The 15,231-nt window shown below is 46.4% G+C and overlaps 1 long non-coding RNA gene across 2 annotated transcripts; it reads right to left on the reverse strand.

The window, feature by feature from the left end:
• Positions 1-312: 312 nt before the first annotated feature.
• LOC143660311 (uncharacterized) lies at positions 313-3,845 on the reverse strand. Of its 2 annotated transcripts, none has more exons than XR_013163939.1 (4): positions 3,747-3,845; positions 3,451-3,583; positions 2,762-2,968; positions 313-1,040 (listed from the first exon to the last, which is right to left on the reverse strand). It is a non-coding gene; the product is annotated as an uncharacterized LOC143660311 (long non-coding RNA). The 2 variants fall into 2 exon arrangements; XR_013163940.1 differs by having other exon boundaries at positions 313-1,245.
• Between the last annotated feature and the right edge of the window lie 11,386 nt (positions 3,846-15,231).

Below are 15,231 nucleotides of genomic sequence, written 5' to 3' on the forward strand. Positions count from 1 at the left end.
TTATTCTGTCTTCAGTGGACAGCCCAGAAGAAGAATGCATGTTGAATGGGCATTGCAAGGAACCAAGAGAAGCCAGGGTTTCCATGCCAGGGTTCCAGGAGGTTAGTCAGTAGTGTTCCACTTCAGTGAACAATTCCCAAGTAAGCAAGTTCTGACTGGGCTGTAGAAGAGTGTTCCTACATCTGTCCTCTGGGGTAGCCTGGTGAGCTGGCTGAAGGACTGGGGAACCCTAGGAAGTAAACTCATGGACTGCATGTGTTTTGGTTTGCCAAGCTGACAGATTGCAATATACCAAAAATGCGTTAGCTTTTACAATGGGGTTTATTAGTTTACAAATTTGAAGTTCTAAGACCATGAAAATGTCCCAATTAAAGCAGCCGGAAGAAGATTTCTCCTCTGAAGAAAGGCAGTTGGCATCCGGGGTTCCTCTTTCAGATAGCAAGGCCCGTGGCTGGTGGCTGCTGGTCCTCTGACGGTTCTGAGTTTCTGTGGGTCTTCTCTTAGCATCTCTGGGGTTTTTTGCTGTCTGAGCTCTCTGGGCTTTTTCTGTCTTTAATCGTGTCACAAAGGACTCCGGGTAAAAGGATTAAGATCTACCTTGAATGGGATGGGTCACATCTCAATTGCAATAACCTAACCAAAAGGTTCCACCCACAATAGGTCGGCACCCCCTGGAGCGGATTAAAAGAACATGACCTCTTTTGGTATACATAACACCTCCACACCAGCACAGCTTGGGCTGGACCAGTCCTAGCAGAACGTGTGGGGATGAGCCCAGGGCTTGGGCAGGTGGAAGGAAGGAAAATAAGTACATCCTTCAGCGGTCTTTGACTGTAAGGGAGAGAAACCCAAACCAGATGGTCTTATGTAACTGAAGAGACCAGGAGTAAAGTGGGCTTTGGCACTATGGGACATGCTTAAGAATGCCTCCTTTGCTCCATCTTTCAGCTGCTTTTGTCTGTGCTGGTCTCATCTTCTGGCAGGCTCTCCCTTGGGTAACAAGATGGCTGAGGTACTTATTCCTTTAGAGTTTCAGAGCCCTGGTAGAGAGAAAGAGCATTTTCCCCTTCAGTTCCCGATGGGGTCATGCGATCTGGCTTGAGACATGTGCCCATCTCTGGACCTATCCCGGTAGCTCAGAGGGAGATTGCTTTGGTTGCCCAGGTCGTTTTCATGGCCACATGGTGCTTGGGGCAGTGTCAGCCTGACAGGAACCATGCAGAAGTCGGGCAGGGTGGGGTGTTTCTTAAAAAGAAAAAGAACTCAAATGAGTCATCAAAAGAAGAAAGAATGGGTACAGAGCCCCCAAAGAATGTCTGTCCACTACCATAGGTCATTGCTAAATCCTCCCAGCATACTGGAGTGGTTTGCTAAATATGTCTTTAGCACAATAACTGGCAGCCTTAGTTCTCTCTCTGTACCTTGAGGGACACCACCATTTGTGGGTCTTATGCTCTTTGCCTTAAAACTATCCTTTTCTCTCAACAACCAGAGATCTTGCCTTTCAAAGACTTCCTTGGCAGACATAAAAGCTTAATTCATACTAAGAAGCCAATGATTCCTAGAAGCAAGAACTGTGTTTTCAGCTGAGGTTTTCTGGAAAAGGCAAGGCCTCATGACATAGGATTGAATTTCAGGTAGTGAAGCAAAAAGACTGGGGGAGTAAAACTTGGGGTTTGAGGGCTTCCAGGAATTCTGATAAATAAAGGCATTAAGATAGCCAAGAGAAGGAGACCTCCTCCCCATCTTATGTCCAGGTGAGGAAGATGGCTTTCCTAGGAGACTCAGGGACCCATGTTCTTATCTCCTTCATCTGAGGTGTCTGTTTGTTCACCTGTCACCAAGTCAGATCAACTCTGCTTCATAGCTATAGTACACATGGGTATTAGTGAAACATCATTTTTTTTTTTACACTGAAGAAGTAGATACCTAAAGAGACAGGACTGTGTTTCTGGGACAGCAAAGACATGACTATGTCAGAAGAATCAGAGGGTGGATGCTAGGAGTAAGGATAGGCAAAACCCATCCACCTAGCCATTGTCTTTTGATATTCTTCCCTCTCCATCCATCCCTTCATCTACTCATCCATCCACCAACCATCTACTCACTCACCTAACTAGCCATGAACCCATTTATCTACCCATTACTCATCCACACATCCATTCATTCACCCATCCATCCACCCAGTCGCCCACCTATCCATCTGTCCATTCATCCACTTACATAGCTGAGAACTGTTATGGGCCAGACCTTGTCCTAGAAACTGAAGATGAATCACATCTCACCCCGAAACCTTGTCCTTGGTACCTTCGCAGTGTAATTGAGGAGCCAGCCACAGATACTACTCACTGCATAATTCTATGACCAGCGATGGGGGAATCTCATGGAACATCTAATTATACAATGACATTGCAGTTGAGAGTTGACTAATCTGTAGGAATTTGCCAGGGAAAGTGAGGAGAAAAACATTTCCAGCAGAGGGAATGGCATGAGTCAATTCTGGGAGCTCTAAATGAAAATAGTAGTATAGCTGAGGAGAGGTAAGCAGAAGCAGAAGATGACCATGGACAGATAGGCAACACATTGAATCCAGGCCTTAGGAAGACAGGGATGTCTTCTGAGCAGCTGAATCAGTCAAGTGTTGGCTTCTGTGTTTCAGGATTCTGCAGGGGGAGGGGTTGGGGCCAGTGGGAGATGGAGAAGGGATCAAAAGGCAAGAAGCTTCAGGAAGGGACCTTGCTGTCCGAAAAGAAGGACTCACCCTCCTTAGTCCTCCATGGAGAGAGATAACTCTGTTTCGATCAGCAGCAAGGGGGATGAGTCAGGGTGGAGTCAGGCAGGCTTCAGAGCCATATTGATTTCAATGTGAGATGCTTACTCAGACTCCCACAGCCCAGGGTTCTGAATCCAGGTAGCAATGGGCAGGGCTGCCCGTGGGTAGGATGGGAGGTCAGGCAGAAGACAGGTCCTGTGATTAAAAACCACCAGGAAGACCCTGAGTTTTGGAGGTCAAGGGATCATCAGGGCAACAGGAAAATGTAACTGGGACCCCCAATAGTAGGGCAGCAACTGCAATGGGCAGTGAACATGACACGCATTAGAATGAAGAACATTAGGATTTCAGGTCTCTTCTTTGTCTGCCAGCTCTAAGACCTCCTGGTATGCTGGGATAGGTCCTCCTCAGACAAGGGAGGTCAGTAATTTTCACCCAGCCTCCAGGGCAGCAGTAATCTTGAACTACATGAATAGTGATAGTGGCTTATACTTCTTCAAGTACCAAGTATAGCTTTCAGTGAATTACAAATGCAGATATATGCAATCTTCACCAAAACCCTATGAGATAGGTGCTATTATTATCCCTATTTTACAGACAAGGAAACTGAGGAAAGTGAGCCCAAGCACTTTACTCAAGCTCATGTTTCTAATAAGTGGTGAAGCTGGAATTCAAACCTTGGGAGTCTGGTCAAGTTCATGTTCTTTTCCGTCACATCACAGCTCCTGTCACCATTCATAGTACAAGGTACTTTAATCTGCACATTAGGATCTGTGGCTGTGACTCTCTGCTTTATGTTTCTTTTCCCACCTACAAAGAGAGAGGTCATTGAGGGTCCACAGACAAACTCATCTGCCCAGTTACCCATTCTCCCTCCATCCTTCCCTCCTGCCTTCCCTTCCTTCTTTCCATCCATCCATCCATCCATCCATCCATCCATCCATCCATCCATCCTTCCTTCCAAACTTCTAACCTTCCATCCATTCACAAACTATTCATTGTGCCCTTCCTGCAAGCCAGGCATGTGGAGTGTGAGCTCACAATGGGGTCAGAGGCTGGGGGTGGCCTCACCTCCAGCCCAGGTAAGAAAAGCATAGAGCTCTCCTCCTGGGAGAGGCCCTGTGTTAACACAGCAGCAGACTCAAGCTCCAACTCAAAGCAAAAACAAAAAACAAAAAAACAAAACAAAAATCATGCCTAAAACCTTGGATGGAAGCAATTTCTTCCATCTGGGACTAATGTTTCCCTGTCCACTAAGCTGGACAGACGGACAGATAGAGAGAGGCTGTGACCATGAACAGATGCAATTATGAACTGAGCCAACCATCCACTCCCTCGCACACTTCCGGAAACACAGTGAGATCTGAGGCGTCAATTATTTAAACCCTAATTAACATAGCTCTGCATGTCTTTTTTGGGGGGCGCACACAGAACACACGGCATTGTTATCGTGGAAGAAAGGAGAGAATGAAATATTGATGGGGGCCGGCTTTGTTCTCGGCTCAGTGAGAGCGGGCTGGTGTAGGAAGCGGATTCCCGCCGCTGCTGCAGCTTTAATTAGGGAGGTCGGTGGCTTCTCGGGCGTCTTGGATTCCTTTAATTTCCACAGAGGGAAGCGGCTTCTGAATTTTATTGAACACAGTTGAATTTTTATTTTCAAAAATCAAAACAGAACAGTTCTTGGCATCTGTTATGAGCACTGGGTGTTATTTGCTCTTTAGAGATAAAGTTGTTTTTATACAGGGAGAGAGAGCCAGGGAAAGCGGGGCTGGAGATTTGTCCTGGGAAAGACACTCAACGAGGAGATGGTAGTCAGCAGAAAAATAAACCTCTGCTTGACCGAGCCTGGCCTTGGCTCCCCGGCACTCTGGCTAGACCAAGAAATACTTTTGACAGTGAGCAGTTTGAGCTGAAGTTGAGACCGTTAACTCTTGGGGCACCAAAGTCTGACCAGGCTCCGGAACCTTCTGGGGCAGGGAACACTGAGGGGAGAAGTGGCTGAGGCCCCAGCGCTGAGGGAAAGCAGGGCTGGTCAATGGGGGAAAGGCAGCCAGTGCAGGTGGGAGCTGGCAGAGGAAAACTGGGTGAAGCAAAGCAGAATGGGGACATGGGAAAGGCTGCTGGGAGAGGATGGCCCCTGGTGGCCAGTTTGAAGGTTAGGGACATCTCTGGACACTCAATCATAGGTCCATGTGGGTTCGGGAAAGGGCCACGGAGAAGGGCTCAGATTTAAGTGTCCCTCTGTCCTTTTGCCCACTGATTGGCTGGTTGGCAGATTCACTGAGAAAGGATACACCCTGGTGGTGCCGGGCCCAGGCACTAAGCAGGCCCTGGGTGGGGGTGGGGGGTTGGGGGGAGCACCAGGAACACAGAAACACAGCTGTTGCCTGGTTAGGGAGTTGGGCAGGCTGGGGGCAATGGGGGTGGAGGACTTCTCCCCTGGGTATTAGAAGAGCCCTGAGAAAAGGCAGTTGGAGAAGGTTTCACTCACTTCAGAAGCAATAGCTGAGGTGGCTCGTGAAGGGAAAGGAGGGCATTCCAGGCAGAGAGCATGGCCTCTGCAAAGGCATGGAGAGGTAAGGGGACAAGTCAGGAGTTTACTTGAGTTGCAGCAGAGGAAGCTCCCATGGCAGGGTCCTGAGGGCTGGCCTGAGCTTCAGGAAGCAGGGGTGTGGGTGCTTGGCATAGGCCCACTCACTGAACCCATGCCAAGCCCCTACAACTGGTGGGTCATAGTATCCTCATTTTAGCAAGAAGACTGAGCTGGGGTGGGGAGTGTCATGGTAGCAGGGACTGTGGTCACTTCTTTAGCTACACAAATGCTCCAGTTGCAATTGAGCAAGGCTGGGACATTTATTCAACAAATAAGGAGCATGCCTACTGTCGCAGACACTGTCAAAGACCGACCTGCACCCCCTGGGGTCCTCTCCCATCATCCTGCACACTGGATTCCAGATCCAGGTGTGTCATCACTCCCAGCAACCAGCACCTGCTTCTCTTTGTCAGTGGGCTGCCCTCCAGCTGCGGACACACACTTTACCTGCATGCAGGCAAAACGGGCAGTGCCTGGATCCTTATGGCTGGGGACACCTCTTGAGCAAGTCAGATGGGACCCTTGTCCACGTGGAGCTCACACTCCAGCTGGGGGAAATCGATGATAAATGATCAGAGCTACTATAAAATATATTTTAGGTAGCTTCAGGTCCTAGAAAGAAAAGCAGTGGGTTAGCAGCGGCTCTCAAGTGGGGTGATTTTGCCCCCCCAGGGACATCTGACAATGTTTGGAGACATATTTTATTGTCAGAATCTGCAGAAGGGCCGTGCCAATCCCACTCTGGTTTTACAAACAGCGCTCAGCTCCCGGAGTGTGTGTCTCCCAGGCCCACACCCTCTTTGCTGTGACATTTCCTCTTCCCACCTCAAGTCTGCCTCCCAGGGCCTAGCCTCGCTGGAGGCTTTGATTAAAAATGCACCTCTTAATCTCATCAGAGGCCAGAAACATGCATATATGCAAATCAACATCTGCTCATCTATTCAGGGAAGGATCTTCCCAGAGTGCTCTGGGAAATCGGGCTGAGCCCAGCGAACTCTTGAAAGGAAGACTCCAGAACATCCAAAAGTCACTTCAAAATCCCTGGGTCCCTGATGAAAATACACTCAATGTAATTGGAGGCTATACTTGAAGGAGCAATACAAGAAAAACCCCTGTGTGGCCTCTTCTGTGTTGTAGGAGATGTGACCTGGGCCGTTGTCTGGGGGAGCTCGCTCCTCTGGCTGACAAGCGAAGAACAACTGGTGGTCACTTCTTAGGCTCTGAGTGCTGTCTTTGTGAACTTGAGGTCATAGGACTCTTTATTGGGAGAACTATTGTATGAGTAGGGCTCACAATGCTAGCTGCTATAACAAATACCCCACAAAAGTCTCTGTGTGTTAAGGCAATGGAATTCCATTTCTCACTCATGTCAAATCCAAAATGGCGGCAGATTACAGTTCCACAATTTCAGTATTTCCTTTTAGCTATTCTAATACACTAGAGACTAAAAAGAAGTATCAATATAATGATTCAGTAGTCATAATCATTTGTTAAATCCTATCTTCTCTGTTACAACTCCTCCCTCTCATTTAATGCTTCCCCCAATCTTCAGGGATATGTGGGCAATGACCATTCTAATTTCTTCATGCTGAAAAGGGGTGTCGACATTATGGGGTAAGGGGATGCAACTGGTTGATGTTCTTGGAGAGACTGGTACATCTGGATTTCAGGGCTTATCTGACATAGTAAAAACCTGGAGGTTTTAAGTTTCTGAAAAATAAACATAGTGAAATTTTTATAGAGACACACCACATTTTAATGCCCATATTCCATTGGCCAGACTTAGTCATATGGCCTTGCCTGCCTAACTGCTTGAAAATCCAGCAGTGCAACCAGAAGGAAGAAGAGAACAAGAGCACCTCCCCTTGAAGGGACCCTAAAGCACTGACTGGTTTAAGTCCTTTGGCCATATATCAAGGAATGGCAGGATATCAAGGAGTCACCAGCCCAGATGTAGACAAGGCTGCACCAGAAGCCGAGGTTGATGAGGTGACACAGTAAGAATGGTCTGGCTGCAAGGTAGACCACAAATAGGATGAGAGAAATCTATCCATGTCTTTATCCTTGGATCACTGGGTCCATGAACAAAGTCCCGGGCGAGAGCACCCAATTGGTCACAGCTTGGTCATGTGCCTACCCTCTGGCTGAAGAGTGGAGAGGAGAGGAAGGATCCTGTCCTGTTGGCTTCCACATTGCATGGGGAGCCCCTGAATTTGTCCAGCCACCCAAATGACTCTCGGAAGGAGAGGCATAATTCTCCCAAAGGAAATTAAGATGCTGACTTCAGGAGATTGGGTGCTTGGAACCCAGCTAGCAACTTACTGAGATCAAAGCTCTTCCTTTCCGGATGGGCATAGTCAGGACCTAAGAAAGAAAGTCAGGAGAGAAGCAGAATTGGAGCCCAGATCTTCAAATGGTCATAGTAACCACCTTTGTTTTGGCAGCAGATGGAATTTGATGCCATTTTGCTCTTCTAAGCCTTTGAAATCCAGCATCTCTTTTCTGAAGCTTCTGCCATGTCAGGGTCTAAAGCTGCCTTGTGCCTGTCAAGAGGAGACATGCTGTTGGGAAATCTGCTTTTCTGAAGTGGCCCATGTGGTGGGGGAGGGGGGTACAGGAAGGTCATAAAGACAAATCTCACTAGAAAGAGAAATCGTCAGGTACAGTCTCTGGCCTGGAGGCCTGATCACTATTGAAGGGCGTGGGGGCCCTTACACTGTCTCCAAGTTCTCAGCACTGGTGGGGACATGGAGGGCAGAGCAAATGTCCATGAGATTCATCCAGGACAGTTCAGAAAAACTGATGAAGTCAGTGACTATTGCATCATTTGAAAATATGTGTGCATGTTCATATGATCTTGCAACCTTGTTGCTAGGTATATACCTGGAGGAACTGAGAGTGGGGATACGAATAAACATTTGCACACTGATGTTTATGGCAGCAGTGTTTGCCATTCACAATGGATGGAGGAGATGTAAGGGTACAACAACTGAGGAAAGGAAACGGACACTATGGTGTATATATATATATATATATATATATATATATAACAGACTACTGAGTGGCTACAAGAAGAAATGAAGTTGTGAGGCATGCAATCAGGTAAACGAAACTTGAGGACAGTATGTTAAATGAAATGTCAGAAATAAAAAGACAGCAAATATTATCATGCCTCACTCATATGGACTAACTATAATATGCACACTCAGAAAATTGAAGTTGAGAGCATGGGTTATCAGGTTGGGGCCTATTGTAAAGGTTCTTACGTTATGAGCTCTTACAGCAGTGAAATCTATTCTGGGGTTGTAATTGTTATTTCTAAATTCTGAGATACTGAGCTATTTGTATGTAACCTGGTCATTCCCTGAAATTTCAGGTATTTGTATAACATGTGAGACTCAGATTTAGAATTCTGAAGCTATGAAAGTCAGCATTACCCCATACAACAACTGTTTAAAAAGCTGAAAAAATTATCATACTTAGACTAGAAATATCAATGAAGCTTATCTAGGTAGGACTAGGGTAAATCAGAAAAGGGTAAAGGATGTTATGGTCCATATTTTAAAACTTCAGCTTCTATGTGAGACCAAAGGAAGAGAAGTTTCTTTGGTGCAAAATTTATATTTTGGGTAGTGTATTATATAATTCAATTTGTATGGTCAGTTTACTTGAACACCATAATTACATGGAATCTTAAATAGAGCATGAGATCTTATTGGTTTATACAGGTTAATGTGATGCCCCAATGCATCACAGAGTGATCTGGGCAGAGAATAAAAGGATGTTTGCACAGACCCTTTGGGGGACGAGGGAGAAAGGAGGAAATGTTAAATTTCCCTATTTGTGGAATTCCTGATATTCTTGCAAGCAGTGGGGACAACCGATTCAAAAGACTGAGCCCTCAGTCTTGGGGATCACCCCTGTGAAGCTTATTCTTGCAATGAAGAAGCTAGGCTTGTTTATGATTGTGCCTAAGAATCACCACCAGAGAACCTCTTTTGTTGCTCAGATGTGGCCTCTCTTTTTAAGCCAACTGAGCAGGTGAACTCACTGCTCTCCCCACTATGTGGGACATGACTCCCGGGAGTGTAAATCTCATGGGCAAAGTGGGACAGGACTTCCAAGGATAAGCCAGGACCCAGTGTCATGGGATTGAGAAAGGCTTCTTGACCAAAAGGAGGAAGAGAAAAATGAGACAAAATAAAGTTTCAGTGGCCAAGAGATTTCAAACAGTTTGAAAGGTACCCTGAAGATTAATCTCATGCATTATATATATATATATATATATATATATATATATATGTCCCTTTTTAGTTTTGGTGTATTGGAGTGGCTGGAGGGAAGTATCTGAAACTGTTGAACTGTGTTCTAGTAGCCTTGATTCTTGAAGACAATTGTATAATTATACAGTTTTCACAATGTGACCGCGTGATTGTGAAACCTTGTGTCTGATGCTCCCTTTATCCAGCATGTGGACAGATGAGTTAAACAAATAAGAAAATAAATAGATAAATAATGGGGGGCTAAGGGGTAAAAAAAATTAGGTAGATTGAAATACTACTGGTTAATGAGAAGGAAGGGTAAAGGGGTATGGGGTATAGGAGTTTCTTCTTTTTTCTTTTTATTTCTTTTTCTGGAGTGATGCAAGTGCTCTGAAATTGATCATGGTGATGAGTGCACCACTGTGTGATGATACGGTGAGCCCCTGATTGTGTACTTTGGATGGACTGTATGTATGTGAAGATTTCTCAATAAAACATTTTTTAAAAATATGTGTGCAGGTATATGAGTGTGTGCATGCACGTCTGTCATCTTCACATTTATATCATTGCAACTACAATTGTTGTGCTGAATCACGTGAAATTGACACTATTAAACCATTTTGATCCTTACAAGTAACTCTTTCAACTGGCTCAACTCAATATCTTTGTTTCTAGGTCAAGGTCTAAGGCCATATCCATATCCATAGCTATTTCTTCATCTCTGACCATAACCACATCTATCTATGTCATCATCCGTCTCTTCCCATCATCTATCACCTTCCTGTTGCAAAAGAACGAAGATTTCTCTAATTCTGGGTCCAGACATACTGCGCCGCTCCCACCCCACTGACCCACCCCCTTGCCCTGAGACTGAGAGGAAGCCAGGCCTTCGGAACCCAACGGTCAAGAAGGACCATGGATAGTCCCCAGCATTTGCAGCTCTGTTGGCCTCAGAGAGCTGACCTCGCTACTCCTTCTGCTGACCAGAGGAGGCCCTAATAACCTGACCACTGCCTCCTCTGCAGCGAAAGGGAGAGATCAATGGACCATTTGACACTGAGTTGCTGCTGATGGATGGCCAAAGCAGAGGCAGCTCAGGGGGTATGGCCTGCACCACCCACCCCCACCCCCGGGATGAGGTCTGCAGCTGCAGGGCAGAGTCAGTGCAGAGAGAGGGAGGGAGGGAGGGAGGCGCACTCTCAGCCCTGCTCTGGACCAGAGCAGCCTCTTCCTGTCCTCCCACTTCTGCCAGGGGGTCTCTACATGACAGACTGTGTCCTCCAGTGCTGCTTGCCCAGCGTGCCAATCCTCCGCAGGCCCTGCCAGTGCAGCCTCCTGGCGCCCCCTCCTCGGACCCCTCACTGTCCAGCTGGGCCCCCCGGCCGCCTACTCAGGCCACAGTTGTTTGCAAAGCCATCCCAGGCAGCCCCGAGCCTCTGTCTTCCTATTTAGACAAACAAGCAAAAGCCAGCTCAGTTACCACGGGCAGGCTGTGAGGCGTCCAACACAAACCGAGGCCGCCCGCCTGGCGTCTCCCGGTGCCCCAGAATCTGTTCAGGCGGTGAGAGGACATTTGCCTCATCCCCACTCTGGCCTTGTTACCCAACTCTGCACACCACAGTGACACATGCTCCCTGGCCCGTTCGGAGAGGTTGTATGAAGGCACTGGACAGCTCGCAGGCCACGAAAGGAACCCCAACATCCCTGGGTCCCCACCAAGGCCAGAGGTGACTGCTACTCTTGAAACCCTAGAGTGTGCTTCTTCAGAAGGGCCAGGAACCAGCCTCATCTGATACCCATTTAACAGATAGGAAAACTGAGGCCAGAGAGATGGGACTTTCCAATCATGCGTGGAGAATTTGGGACAAAACTTTGAAAAGCCACCAGCGGGGTGAGGAGCCACCTTCATGGTAGGATTTGAAGAGCGAATTCAGAAGGATTGTCCCACCATGGGTCTCTTCCCTCTGGGCCCAAACGTTCTGAACTTCCACCAGTAGATTTCTATTCTTTGAGTCCAGAGATGCTGGTAAAAATTTCTTTGATACCGGGTTGGGAAAGAAAGCAAGTATCTAAAAGTCATATTCATATACACCCCCCACACAGACATATACACACATGCAAAACAGACACACATATATAAACACACATATGAATATATATATATATATGTTTTAATATATGTTTAATACCTATATATATGTTTAAATTAACATTTAATTTACTTGACATAAATGTGCTTAATTTACATTCTGGCAGTCAATCCAAGAAACCACTAGCAAAGGGGAAGAAAGCAGAAGATTCACAATTGTAAGAAGACCAACTTTTCACTGCATGCTCTTTTATACAATTTTTATTATGTGCATTTTTTCTTTGCTTTAATAAAATTAAGGACAGGCTCTCACATAGCCCTTACCATGAACAGTTATTGTTTTTGGTACTTTGTCCTAACTCACATCCTCAGAACAGCTCTACTAGGGGCATGATATTACTATCCCATTTGACAGAGAAGAAGACCGTGGCATTGTCATGTTAGACAACTTTCTCAAAGCTCCACAGCCACTAGATGGAAGACCTAAACATTTGAAGCCAGATAGCCCAGTTTCAAAGTGCAGACACGAAAGCTCAGAATGAATGTGCCCCTCCATAAAAAGCTACTTGATACAATAAACAAAGAGGCAGGTCTGGGGAGGAGCAGGGAATGCATGTGAAATTGGGTCACAAATGGTCTCCTATTGCCCTTAGGGAGGTTTCAGGAGGGAGAGGCCGTCCGAATCTCAGGGCAGGAACCCCCACACGCGGGGCATGGGATGGGGGAGCCTCCTAAGAGGGTAGGGGAGAAAGGGACATGTCTTCAGGAACACAAGGCTGCAGAAACCCTGCTCACCACCTGCCATCTGACCAGCCATAGAGGGGTGAGCAGGAGCCAGGGCCCCCAGCCCGAGCAGGGAGGATGCTGATGGTCAGGGTTTTTTCTGCAAGTGCTATTGGAGGCTCTGGGTTCCAGCACCACCTCTTCACATTTCCAACCATGGAATGATAATGATCATAACAGTAAGAAGAAGGAGGAGGAGGAAGAGAAGGGGAAGGCAGAGAAGAAGAGGAGATGAAGAAGCAACAGCAGAAGAAGAGGGAGACGTTTGGCACAGCTTCGTGGACAAGTCCTCCCCTGGAGAAGTAGGGCCTGGGTAGAATCTTCTTGAATCCCAGTGCTCTCTGCGACTGCTTTGATGGTAGAATACGGTGGGAATGCACTGGCACCGCACTAGTCTCCAGGCCCAGGCCTTAAGAGAGCAAGAAATCCCACGTTCTATCTCTGGAGCCCTGAGCCATCATGAAAAAATTCCAACGATCTTGCTGGTGAGACCACAGAGACAGGGAGAAGGGCTCAGATGAATTCAGCCCTCCAGCTGTGAGTGAAGGCATCTCGGATCCTTCCCGTGTAGCCCAGTCACCACTACCACCAAATTACCACGGTCAGTACCACTGGAAGCAACAGAAATGCCCAAACAAGCCCCACTTGTCTGACACATGTAACCACCACCCAGGTCAAGAAAGAGAGTATTATGGCAACCCCGAGTTCCTGGATTCCCCCCAACTGATCACCAGCCCCACTCTGCCTTATATATCACCACCATCTTTACTTCTTCATAAAGTTTTCCTCTCTTAAAAATTGTTTTTACACTATGTGCTTATGCTTAAATTGCATAGTTTGATTTCACCCCTTTTCAAACTTTATGTAAATGAAATCATGCAGTATGAATTTTTTGTCTTGCTTTCTTTGCTCGACATTGTGAATGGGAGACTCATCCAAGTTGTTGCATGTATCAGTATTTCGGCCATTTTCTTTGCTGTAGAGTATTCTATTCCATTGTTACACAACATTGTATTTATCAGTTCTATTGTTGATGGGATTTGGGTGGGCTTTTTTGGGATAATGCTGCCATGCTCACTTTTTTTTTTTTTTTTTTTCTTTTCACATGGGCAGGCACCGGGAATCGAACCTGGGTCTTCTGGCATGGCAGGCAAGCGTTCTTGCCTGCTGAGCCACTGTGACCCGCCCTTTGCCATGCTCACTCTCGACTCTATCTCTTGGTGAACATGTGATCACATTTCTTAGTGTGCACCCAAGAGTGGAATTTCTAGGTTCTTGGATATACATATCTTCAACTCCCCTAAAAATGTCACATTTTCCAAAGTACTTGCCCCAGCTTTCATTTCCACCAGTTGTGTTCAAAAGTGTGATGTGATCTGTAGTTCATTGTGGATTTAATTTTCATCTCTCTGATAATTAATAGGGCAATGAATGTTTCACATATTTACTGGTCATTTAGATTTTCTCTTGTGTGAAGGGCCTGTCCAAACTACCTCCCCCTTGACACACACACTCACCACTTTTCTTCTGGCTGCACTGGTTTCAAATTTTTAATTTGTTTCTGGTTTTTATAAATTGATAGACTATTGAAATACATATGTCTAACTTCAACTAAGAAAACAGTATCTCTGATTATCCTGGGTCAGTGTTCATTCCTGTGTAATGGCAATCAGCTGGCCCTGAATTGTGGATGATTCCATTAGTAGGGTGTGGGTCACCAGGTCCCCTGGTGCCTACCTCCAGGGCTGCTTCATTATTCATGGGCCATGCCCAGCAGGCATTTATGTTTGAGCCTCTGATTTAGCATCTCAAGCCTGGGCCAGCCACCTCTGCCTTTGTATCCATCTGCTCTCACCCAGCCTGCTGTGATGGGTTAATTGCAGGATAGCCCAATTCATTCATGCCTCTCCTCTGGTCACTTTGGAAGTGCCCTCCAATGACTGGCTTTGATCAGTGGGACAGAGGCAAATGTGATGTAAGTAGAGTCTTGGAAAGCACTCTTGAACATTGGGACTTGTCTTCTTGGAACTCTCAAAACTCTGTGATCAGGGCTAATTTGCTGCAGGATGAGAGACCACATGGAGAGGGGCCCCAGTAATCCCAGACATCCTAGTTGAGACCATCATAAACCAGTTAGCCCCAACTGATGCACTAGCTGACTGTAATTTACCCCTGCCAAGATTAGCCTAATCTGGCTTATAAAGAAAAAATACCCAGCTCAACTCAGTACAAATCACTGTCCAACAGAATTGGAAAACACAATAATGAAAGATTGTGTTTAAGATCACCAGGCTTTGGGGTGTTTTGTTACGCAGCCAGAGCTACTTGATATACTGAGTATTCCATAAACCCGAAAGTCAGGAAATAATGCAGGTAAGTATTTCTCAAGCACTAGGTAGTTGTTTGGAGGCAGCCTCCACAACCTCCATGCCCAGCATGGAGAAATAGCTCAAAGTGGATGTTGGATCCCCTTCTCCAAATGGCTGAAACCCTACTTGCCTTTCCCACTGTTCTGTCCCCAACTCCTTGTCCTTCCTTCAGTCCCCAGGGCCCTACGTGCCTGCTCTACTGTGACCTCATCTTCCCACAGAGAGCCCAGGCAATATCCCAGTGTAATTGGTTCATATTTTCTCACCTTAATTAAAAGTCCAAATGGGAATATTGGCAGTTTAGGGCCTCACTTGAAAATTGAGCCTGATTCCCGTTAATAGGAAATGTCTAATTAAAACAT

The sequence above is a fragment of the Tamandua tetradactyla genome, chromosome 16 (assembly GCF_023851605.1).
Source record: "Tamandua tetradactyla isolate mTamTet1 chromosome 16, mTamTet1.pri, whole genome shotgun sequence".
NCBI classification, from domain to species: domain Eukaryota; kingdom Metazoa; phylum Chordata; class Mammalia; order Pilosa; family Myrmecophagidae; genus Tamandua; species Tamandua tetradactyla.